This window comes from Hordeum vulgare, chromosome 5H, assembly GCF_904849725.1.
Source record: "Hordeum vulgare subsp. vulgare chromosome 5H, MorexV3_pseudomolecules_assembly, whole genome shotgun sequence".
NCBI classification, from domain to species: Eukaryota; Viridiplantae; Streptophyta; class Magnoliopsida; order Poales; family Poaceae; genus Hordeum; species Hordeum vulgare.
The window spans coordinates 229,893,318-229,904,174 of record NC_058522.1 but is presented as its reverse complement, the minus strand read 5'-3'; positions in this window follow the sequence as shown (position 1 = coordinate 229,904,174).

Below are 10,857 nucleotides of genomic sequence, written 5' to 3'. Positions count from 1 at the left end.
ACTTTGTTAAGTCTATTCCTACCTAGTAAGTTCTAATTAACAACACACTATTCTTCTACCTTGTTCTAACTAAACAATCCCAGTCCTCCCACTCCTCCACTCCTATCAGAAAGCACTGTTGCCAAGGAGACTCCGAAGTTGCCTTTGTCACCACCCAAGAGGTGGGGGATGAGGCTGCCAACAAGTAGAGGCGGGTCAAGCCAGAACCGCAAGAGACTCCGGTGGGCCTAGACATCATCAACAGCCTCCCCGACGATATGTTGATAGTCATCATATCCCTCCTCCTAATAAAAAATGCCACGCAGATAACCGTCCTATCCCGACGGTGGTGCCCCCTATGGCACACCTCCCACCTCAACTTCACCGACAACCAAAAGCTTAGCTGTAACTATCACAAACACATTGACATATTGTCCAAGATCCAAGCAAAGATTGACCTAATTAGAGGCCTTAGATTGGCATGTTCTGTCCTAATGGAAAGATCCAAGCAAAGATTGACGAGTGGTTCCTATCCTCACCCTAGATCAGCTCGAGGAGGTCATGTCTATATACGGACATATGACCTCGCTGCCAATGTCCGCACTCCGTGTCGTGCCCATGCTCCACCGCGCCTGTTTCATGAACTATGATTTCCCCCATATAATGACACACCTGCTCTTGTTGTCCCTCGACTGAAGTAGCTCACATTCTTTGATGTTTGCATTTCCAATGAGGACATGTAGGGCTTGTTCCATGACTGTACTGCACTCGAGTACCTTCATCTTGATGTTGTAAGGGATTGACTAGCCTCAACATCTCCTCCACCAATCTCTAAACAATTTATGTGTCCTGCCAGTGCTGCAACAGGAGATCAGTTAAGGTGTATCATGGTATGGTCACTGAGGATGCACATTTACTTGAGAGATTGGTTATGGTTGATGAACAAGGCCCAACAAGAATCAGTGTTATTTATGCCCCGAAATTGACAGTGTTCGCCTACTCGCCTATCAAATTCTCTGAACTTGTTATTGGATACATAACCGTTCAGGTACACCTTTCTTCTTGTTCTTCTCCCTCTTCATATTTTTTTTCTAACTTTTAACATGTATGTTCGTTTATCATGCAGAAAATAATTCCGTCAAACTTGACCCCTTTGCTCAGCATAGCGAAGGTCTTGGCACTAGAATCTACCGGCCCCGGCCTAGATGAAGTTGCTAGATTCCTAAAATGCTTTCCATGTGTGTTGAAGCTATATATAGAGGTGATACTATTATCATGTTTAATGTTAACCACAATAGATTTCATTTTTTGGTAACCTTTTCCTAGTTTACAATGACAAATGTACTACGATTTCTACAACAACAACAACAAAGCCTTTTAGTCCCAAACAAGTTGGGGTAGGCTAGAGGTGATAACCAAAAGATCTTGCGACCAATTTATGTTTCTCGCACATGGATAACAAGCTTCCATGCACCCATGTACATGGCTAGTTCTCTGGTGATACTCGAGTCCTTCAAATCTCTCTTTTTATGGACTCCTCCCATGTCAGATTTGGTCTAGCAGGACCTCTTCTATCATTATCAGCATGCTTTAGCCGTCCACTATGCAAATGTACTATGATTTCTAAAGGAATTTTTTGGAGGATTTCAGTACATATATGTTTTTTTCTATAGTGGTTGCTTGATTCATATGATTACATTTCGCATGTATTTATCCTTTGGACTCATTTCTACTACTTCTCATTGCCAAGTTCCCATCCACCACAATCCATTCTTAAGAATCCCATGTTTTCCTAGAGCGTACTCAAACACCATGTTAATCATGTCGGACCGAAGATGGCAGCCACTCTATTCATTTATTTTAGATCATGCAAATCAAAGAGACTCGTGGTGTTCAAAACTGCGTCTAGACACTAACACATTCTCTTCTCTTTTGCAGATCCGACCAGGCCAAGCAGCGGATAATGTGACACAATATTATGGCATTCTCATTGAATTCCTTGATTTCCATCTCTATGAAATTACTTTGAACTCCTACCAAGGGACCTTACCGGAGATAAAACTTGCCAGGTTCTTTGTTGCGAAAGCAAATGTGCTAAAGGTAATGAGGTTGGGCGTACATATAGTGCACACAAATAAATGGTTTGGTGATTAGCGCCTACGTCTTCAGCAGAATAGAAAAGGCTGTGCAAAAGCTGAGCTGCATTTTGGAAGTTTAGGTTACAAAGTAATAGGAACTCGGTGTGACATGCCCCTACATGACTTGTGAGTGGATGATCCCTTTGCAAAAATAGTGTACTATCGAGACTAGTTGTAAATATCAGTTTGGACCTTTCATATGTTCGTTCTAGCTAATCAGCACGGTCGTCTATAGATGCATGACAAAGGTTCTGCATAAGCTGGATTTCACTTCCAATATCAGTTTGAACCTTGTAATCATCGAATCTAAGCCTTGTCATATTTCAGCCATTTGTGATACACTGAGTGAACTAGCATCGTATGAGGGTCATATTTTGACAGTATCATTTTGACTTTAATATGCAATGGACGATTGCTATCTGCACCTTAACATGTAATCGACTTGATTTAATGACCATTCTGGCTTGTGTTTCCCCTCCTGATCTCATCGCAAATGAACTATATTACGGAACCGACATCGATCATTCACATTGTCACACCCGCTGCTTAGTATTGAACACGTGCGCTACTTGAAGTCATTGCACACACTTTGTTTTTGCCAACCTTTTACATTTAACGCCCACAATAATGGGAGCTTCTTCCATCCAACACGTGGCCAACTGATCCGGGCGGGGAAGCTATGTGCAGTTGCGCATGTGAACCTGCGCGATTGTGCGCGAAAGATCTCACCAACGATACATTTGTAGCACTTCGAGTAGCTATGTGGCCGAACAAACTGCGTGTTCATGCACTGGTCAAGCTTGCACAACATTCCTCCATCGGGAACGTGGTGACAAGGCGTGCCAATTAGAGCCGGCCAACCCCCTTTACTCCACCGCTCATTTAACTTCTTGTCTCTCTTCAACCTTTCCCCACAATGCAAGAAGCACACCCATGACTCCAAATACAGAGAGGATATCCTGCTCGGCTCCAATGGCGGTGCTCCCAGCGGCTGCCGACAACGAGCGATAGTTCACCATTCATGCCTATGTGGGCACCCACGTAAGGTTAAAGGATCTCTCGATGGTGTACACCAACGACCTGGCCTGGGTGGAGAACTCCATCCACACGATGGAGCAGTTACTTGTCGATGACAAGTACAAAGTGGTCAGCTTCAACCTCGAGTACACCCATGATCGTGTCGGGCATGATCAGAAGGTTGTTGTTGCCAAGCTGTTGAAATGTGACTCATTGGCAAGGAAATTGACTCTGCCGAGGAATATGATGATGTTGAAATGTGAGGAGGAGTTAGGCTCGGGTGTGGCGATCCTTGCACTCGCAACTGCTTTCATAAGCAAGTCCTTTTTTAACCTTGAAGAATGTGACAAAGTGCACAACGCTCATGACTTCGATGACCACTTTCCTCCCACCTATTGCTTCATGGCAAACGGTGCCAAGGTACTCAAACGTGCTTCCTTCCCCGAATCAAGTGAAGATGAATCTGACAACAATGTGAAACCTAGTTATTTTAATCTTGCCAATATTTCCACTAAGCAACAAAGTGCTATGGAAAGGGTTTAGAAATTTTAGACAAAAGCGATGACCCATTAAATGAGAAAATGGATCAAACTCATAATCTCATGGATGAGCTTAAAAGTCTTGAGTCTAAGTTTGATGACCTTCAAAGTAATCATGAAACACCCTTAGTTGATCATGAGAATCTTTCCAATGAATTTCTTCAAATAAAGGAAGATCGTGAGGAACTAGGAGTGTGCCATGATGATCTTCGAAGGGAAAATTATTCTTTGCTTTCTCAACACATCAGTTCCTCTCATGAAGAATTTGTCACACCTTGCTTGAAATGCATCGAGCGTGAAACTACTAATTCCTGACCTGAATGTTCAAATATTTCTGAAACTGTAATTTCTTCAACTATTTCTATGGTCACAAATCCCTCATCTGAGAAACCACAAGTGTCAATGATGACATTGTAGGATTGAAGGAACTATATGTGACATACATGTACAAAAGCCTCAAAGGGCATCAAACTCTTTGTGATGTGCTCAAGAAGAGATTCTGAACAAGAATCCGAGGAAAGAGGTGATGTCTACTACACAACCTTCTTATTGTAGACTCGTGTTGAGCCTCCAAGCGCAGAGTTTTGTAGGACAATAGCAAGTTTCCCTTAAGAGGATGACCTAAGGGTTATCAATCCGTGGGATGCATAGGATGAAGATGGTCTCTCTCAAGAAACCCTGCAATCAAATAACAAAGAGTCTCTAGAGTCCCCAACACACCCAATACAATGGTAAATTGTATAGGTGCAGTAGTTCGGTGAAGAGATGGTGATACAACTGTAATATGGAAGGTCGATATAGATTAGTGTAATCTGAAAATATAAAAACATCAAGGTAACAAATAGTAAACAACAAGCAAAATGTTGTATAAATGCTTGGAAACAAGGCCTAGGGTCCATACTTTCACTAGTGCAAGTTCTCCCAACAATACTAACATAGTTGAATCATATATAAATCCCTCACGTGCGACAAAGAGTTCACTCCAAAGTCACAAATAGCGGAGAACAAATGAAGAAATTATTGTAGGGTACGAAACCACCTCAAAGTTATCCTTTTTCGGTCAATCTTATGAGCTATCCCTATAAGTGTCACAAACAACCCTAGAGTTCGTACTAAAATAACACCTTAAGATACACATCAACCAAAACCCTAATGTCACCTAGATACTCCAATGTCACCACGAGTACCCATCGACTGGATTGTATGATATGCATCACATGATTTCAAATTCATCATGTTCAATCCAACACAAAGAACTTCAAGAGTGCCCTAAAGTTCCTACTAGAGAGTCAAGACGACAACATGTGCCAACCCCTATGCATAGATTTCCAAGGTCACAAAACCCGCAAGTTGACCACCAAAACTTACGTCAAGTGGATCAATAGAACACCCCGTTGTCACCACGGACATCCCATCGCAAGACATACAAGAAGTGTTCTCAAATCCTTAAAGACTCAATCCGATAAGAAAACTTCAAAGGGAAAATTCAATTCATCACAAGAAGATAGATAGGGGAAAACTCCATATGATTCACCTACATTAATAAAGCTCGCGATACATCAAGATCATGCCATCTCAAGAACACGAGAGAGAGAGATCAAACACATAGCTACTGGTACATACCCTCAGCCCCGATGGTGAACTACTCCCTCCTCATCATGGATACCACCGGGATGATGAAGATGGCCTCCGATGATGGTTTCCCCCTCCGACAGGGTGCCGGAACGAGCTCCCCGTGGCTCTGGAGGCTTGGAGCGGCCGAACTCCTGATCTAGGTTTCTTTCTGTAGGTCTCTTGATTTACAGGAATTTTTGGCGTCTCTCTCACATCAAGGCGGTGCGCGAGGGGCCGACAAGACACGGGGCGCGCCCTGGGGGGGCTGGCTTGTGGCCAGGTGGTGGACCCCCTCCTATTGATTCTTTCGCCAGTATTTTTTATATTTTTCAAAAATATTCTCCATAAATTTTCAGCTCATTCCAAGAACTTTTATTTCTGCACAAAAACAACACCACAGTAGTTCTCCTGAAAACAACGTCAGTCCGGGTTAGTTCTAATCAAATCATACACAAATCATATAAAATTATTGTAAACATGACATGAATACTTCATAAATTATAGATATGTTGGAGTCGTATCAGCATCCCCAAGCTTAATTCCTTCTCGTCGTCGAGTAGGTAAATGATAAGAGAAATAATTTATGAAGTGTGAATGATAGCAAGTGCATAAGTTTGATCAATGATAATTCAAATCCTTTTCGAGCATACCATAAACACTAGCTCATCTCATAAAACTTCTCATGATCAAGTACCAAGTTATTCACATGTTAAAGTATAGACCAAAAAGTTTCTTGAAAACTAACAAACCATAATCCTAGTCATGGAACAATTGCAATTCATCTTATTTTCAGGAAGGGTCTATGTAAGAGCTTTGATTTAGCAAATTCCACATACTCAACTATCATATAGTCTTCCATGATTATTGACACTCAAAGCATATTTTAAGAACAAATAGCATCCATCAAACACAGAGAAAGATAGGGGCTTAATGTTTCGCCTCCCAACTTATTTATCATATAGATAATTTTCAATAATAAGAATTCATGATCAAATATATTTATGTGGCCATATGTGCTTGGATCTTTCCCTATCACATGATGCTTGCCAAGAGAAAAGGCGAAATATAGGAAGTGGTGAAGATCACCATGACTCTTGTATAAAGGTAAGTACTAGAAAGTAAAAGATAGGCCCTTCGCAGAGGGAAGCATTGATTTGCAGAGGTGCGAGAGCTCAAGCTTTTAAAACACAGGCGAATAATAATTTTGGGCGGTATGCTTTCATTGTCAACATATCAACTGAAAGATCTCGGTATCTTCCATGCTAGATACATTATAGGCGGTTCCCAAAAAGAATGGTAAAGTTTTTACTCCCTCCACCAACCAATCACACTCCACGACGAGCCGAATCCACGGGTACCGTCCATGCAAACAACAATCCTGGGGGAGTTTTGTTTCTTTATATTTTTATTTGATTTTTTTAGCATGGGACCAGGCATCCGGAATACCAGCCACTTTCTCGTGAATGATAGTGAATCAACACATATCGTGAGATTAACTCACCTAGCATGGAAGATACTGACAACCCCTAGTCACTATATTGAGCAATTCGGGCATACAAAACATAATATGATTTGAAGGTTTAGAGTTTGGCACATGCAAATTTTCTTGGAACGACATGTAAATACCGCATATAGGTAGGTATGGTGGACTCATATGGAACAACTTTGGGTTTAAGGGTGTTTGGATGCACAAGTAGTATTTCTACTTGGTGCGGAAGTTTTGGCTAGTATCAGGTGGAAGCAAGCCCCACATGTTGGAGGATCCATACCAATATAACTTCTATACAAATATACCCAAGCATAAGTCATTACGTTGTCTTCCTTGTCCAACTTCAACTAATTTGCTCAAGTTTTAAAATAATTAACGGGTATTCACAATCATAGAAGATTTCCAAGATAGTATATTTATATGTGAAATCTCTCTTCCTTCAATATTCTTTCATGAATTGTTCAAGTGACCAATGCGGTGTTTGCTAATTTCAATAAATTTTACCACCTATACTTATTATGTGTGAAGTCATTACTACCCATGGGATAAGTATATGAAGCATATTTAATTTCAGATTTATGATATTTAGTTCATTCAACCATTTACCCATAGGATTTAAGTGAAGCACGAGAGTAAATGACAAAACTATCCAAAACATATAAGTGAAGATCAATGAGTAGCCAAACAATTAAGTAGATATGTGAGGACTTTCTATCTCTCTCTTAATAAATATTTTCAGATATGAGTATTTCATTTAAACAACAAGCAAAAGAAAAATAACTCTCCAAGAATAGGACGCATCATGTGAACAAATAAAAAATTAGGCTCAACATAGGCTAACCGATAGTTGACGAAGAGAGGTGGGATGCGTAGCATCCCCAAGCTTAGATGCTTGAGAGTTCTTGGAATATTTAATTTTGGTGCCTTGGGCATCCCCAAGCTTGAGCTTTTGTATCTTGTTCAATCCTCTCGTATCCCGGTTTCACCTATTCTCAAAAACTTCATCCACACAAAACATGAAAAGAACTCGTGAGATGGGTTAGTGCACATAATAATTAATCAACTCTTTATGTACTGCCAAGATAAGTTGCATAATAATTGCAAACATCATCTACTATTTACTATCATTTCCACAATTTATATCTATCAATATAGGCTATGGAAATTACAGGATAATTAGATAACAAAACTAGGACAACAATCTGTCCAAACAGTACAGTTTGTAGCAATTTATGAAAATAGTGTACTTCTGTACCTGAACAAATTATTAAATTTAGGACATGATATAAAATTTATATGACAATAGTGTGTAAAAATTTCAGAAACTTTTCACGTTCCAGTAAAGTATGAAAATTCAAACACTACAACACCAGTTTCTGTTTTTACACAACACCAAACAAAGCATGCAATGCAAGCATCCTAATGCAGTTCTTGGAACTTTTTATTGAAAAACAAGATTATAAATAACACCTAACAGAGAACAACAAAATAAAATAACGCTCCAAGAAAAACTCATACGATGTGACGAATACAAATATAGCTCCAAGTAAGATATACCGATAATGTTGGAGACGAAAGAGGGGATGCCTTCTGGGGCATCCCCAAGCTTAGACACTTGATTATTCCTTGGAAATTACCTTGGGGTGCCTTGGGAATCCACAAGCTTAGGTTCTTTTCACTCCTTATTCTCCTCATATTGATGTCTCACCCAAAACTTTAAAACTTCAATCACACAAAACTTAACGTAACTTTGTGAGAAGAGGTAGTGTAATAAAAATAGATCATTCACTTAGGTACTGTCAATAAAAGATTCAGAATTGTTCTCACATAATAACTACTGTATTCTATCATTCCCATAATTTATATCACTGAATATGAGTTATAGGAACACTAAAACGAGCAAACTATGCATGCAAAACAGAATATGTCAAAAACAGAATAGTCTGTGAAGATCTGTAGTGTAACCATACTTCCGTGTCACAGAAAATTCTGAACAATTAGAAAAGCCTTAAGAATTTGTATATCAAGACTGTGCAGAAATTTCAGAAGCTTTTGACTCTCCAGTAAAATCACATAATTCATCTACTGGACACAAAACTTTTTGTTTTTTTGCACAGAATCAAACAAACAAGTTTCCACACTATCCCAAAGGCTTTACTTGGCACTTTATTGGAATAAAAGACACAAAACATGACTACCAGATTATCTTAATCATGTGAACACATCAAAAAATAAAGTAAAATTGTTGGGTTGTCTCCCAACAAGCGCTTCGCTTTAATGCCTTTTAGCTAGGCATGACGATTTCAATGATGCTCATATAAGAATAATAATTGAAACATGTAAAAGAGCATCATGAATCTCATGACAAGCACATTTAAGTATAACCCACTTACTATGCATAGGTATTCTGTGAGCAAACTATTTATGGGAGCAGGAATCAACTTGCATAGGAAGCAAATTAAGCACTACTTCAAAACTTTGAACACATAGGGAGGAAACTCGATATTATTGCAATTCCTACAAGCATATGTTCCCCCCTCATAATAATTTTAAGTAGCATCATGAAGGAATTCAACAATATAACTATCACATACACCATTATTTTCGTGATCTACAAGCATAGAAAATTTATCACTCTCCACATAAGCAAACTTCTTCTCATTCATAATAGTGGGAGCAAACTCAACGAAATAACTATCGTGAGGTACTTGATTGACATAACCACTTTGAATATTAGAATCATGATAACAAGTTTCGTGGTTACTATCACTCTTTATAGCATACATGTCATCGCAATAATCATCATACATAGGAGGGATGCTATCATCATAATATTTTTGCTTATCAAAACTTGGGGGACTAAAAATATCATATTCATCAAGCATAGCACCCCAAACTTGTGGTTTTGCATATCATTAGCATCATGAATATTCAGCGAATTCATAATAACAATATTACTATCATGCTAATCACTCAAAGATTTAGTGCCAAACATTTTAATAACTTCTTGTTCTAACACTTGAGCACAATTTTCCTTTCCATCATTTTCACGAAAGACATTGAAAAGATGAAGCATATGAGGCAACCTCAATTCCATTTTTTTGTAGTCTTCTTTTATAAAACCAAACTAGTGAAAAACAAGAAACTAAAAGATTTAGTTTCAAGATCTAAATATATACCTTCAAGCACTCACCTCCCAGGCAACGACGCCAGAAAAGAGCTTGATGTGTACTACACAACCTTCTTCTTGTAGACTCTTGTTGGGCCTCCAAGTGCAGAGTTTTGTAGCACAATAGCAAGTTTCCCTCAAGTGGATGACCTAAGGTTTATCAATCTGTGGGAGGTGTAGGATGAAGATGGTCTCTCTCAAGCAACCTGCAATCAAATAATAAAGAGCCTCTTGTGTCCCAAACACACCCAATACAATGGTAAATTGTATAGGTGCATGATACGTCCCAAACGTATCTATAATTTCTGCTTGCTCCATGATCTTTTGGGTGACATTGTTATATGTTTTGCTACACTTTTATATATGTTTACACATATTTGGACTAACCTACTAACTCAGTGCACCCAGTGCCAGTTTCTGTCTGCTCATGTATTTTTTGTATGGGATTTTACCCGATTTTCCGAAGCCCCCAAAACCCAGAGAAAAATATATAAAAATCAGTGTAACGGAAGATTCCAGATCACCGAAGATGGGCCAGAGGGGGGCCAGGGCCTGCCCAGGTGACCTCCCGGCGCGGCCTGGCCCCTGGTCGCGCCCACATGCCACCTAGGTGGGTCCCACCTCCTCTGACGCCCTCGTGTGGCCTATATTTACTCCTAGCGAGGAAACCCTTCCATCATATCCAGAATCACGAATTTCTCCATCGTTCCGCTGGAGGGAGGTTTGACCTTCGGGAGCTTCTCCACCGCCATGGACACTTCCCGGACGTGCCGTGAGTAGTCCTCCTTGGACCATGAGTCCATGACCAGTAGCTATGTGATGTCTTCACTCCAATCTTGTGATTCCATGATTAACCCTTGTGAGCTGCCCTGCATGATCAAGGCATCTATGTAATTTTCTTGCTATTGCTAT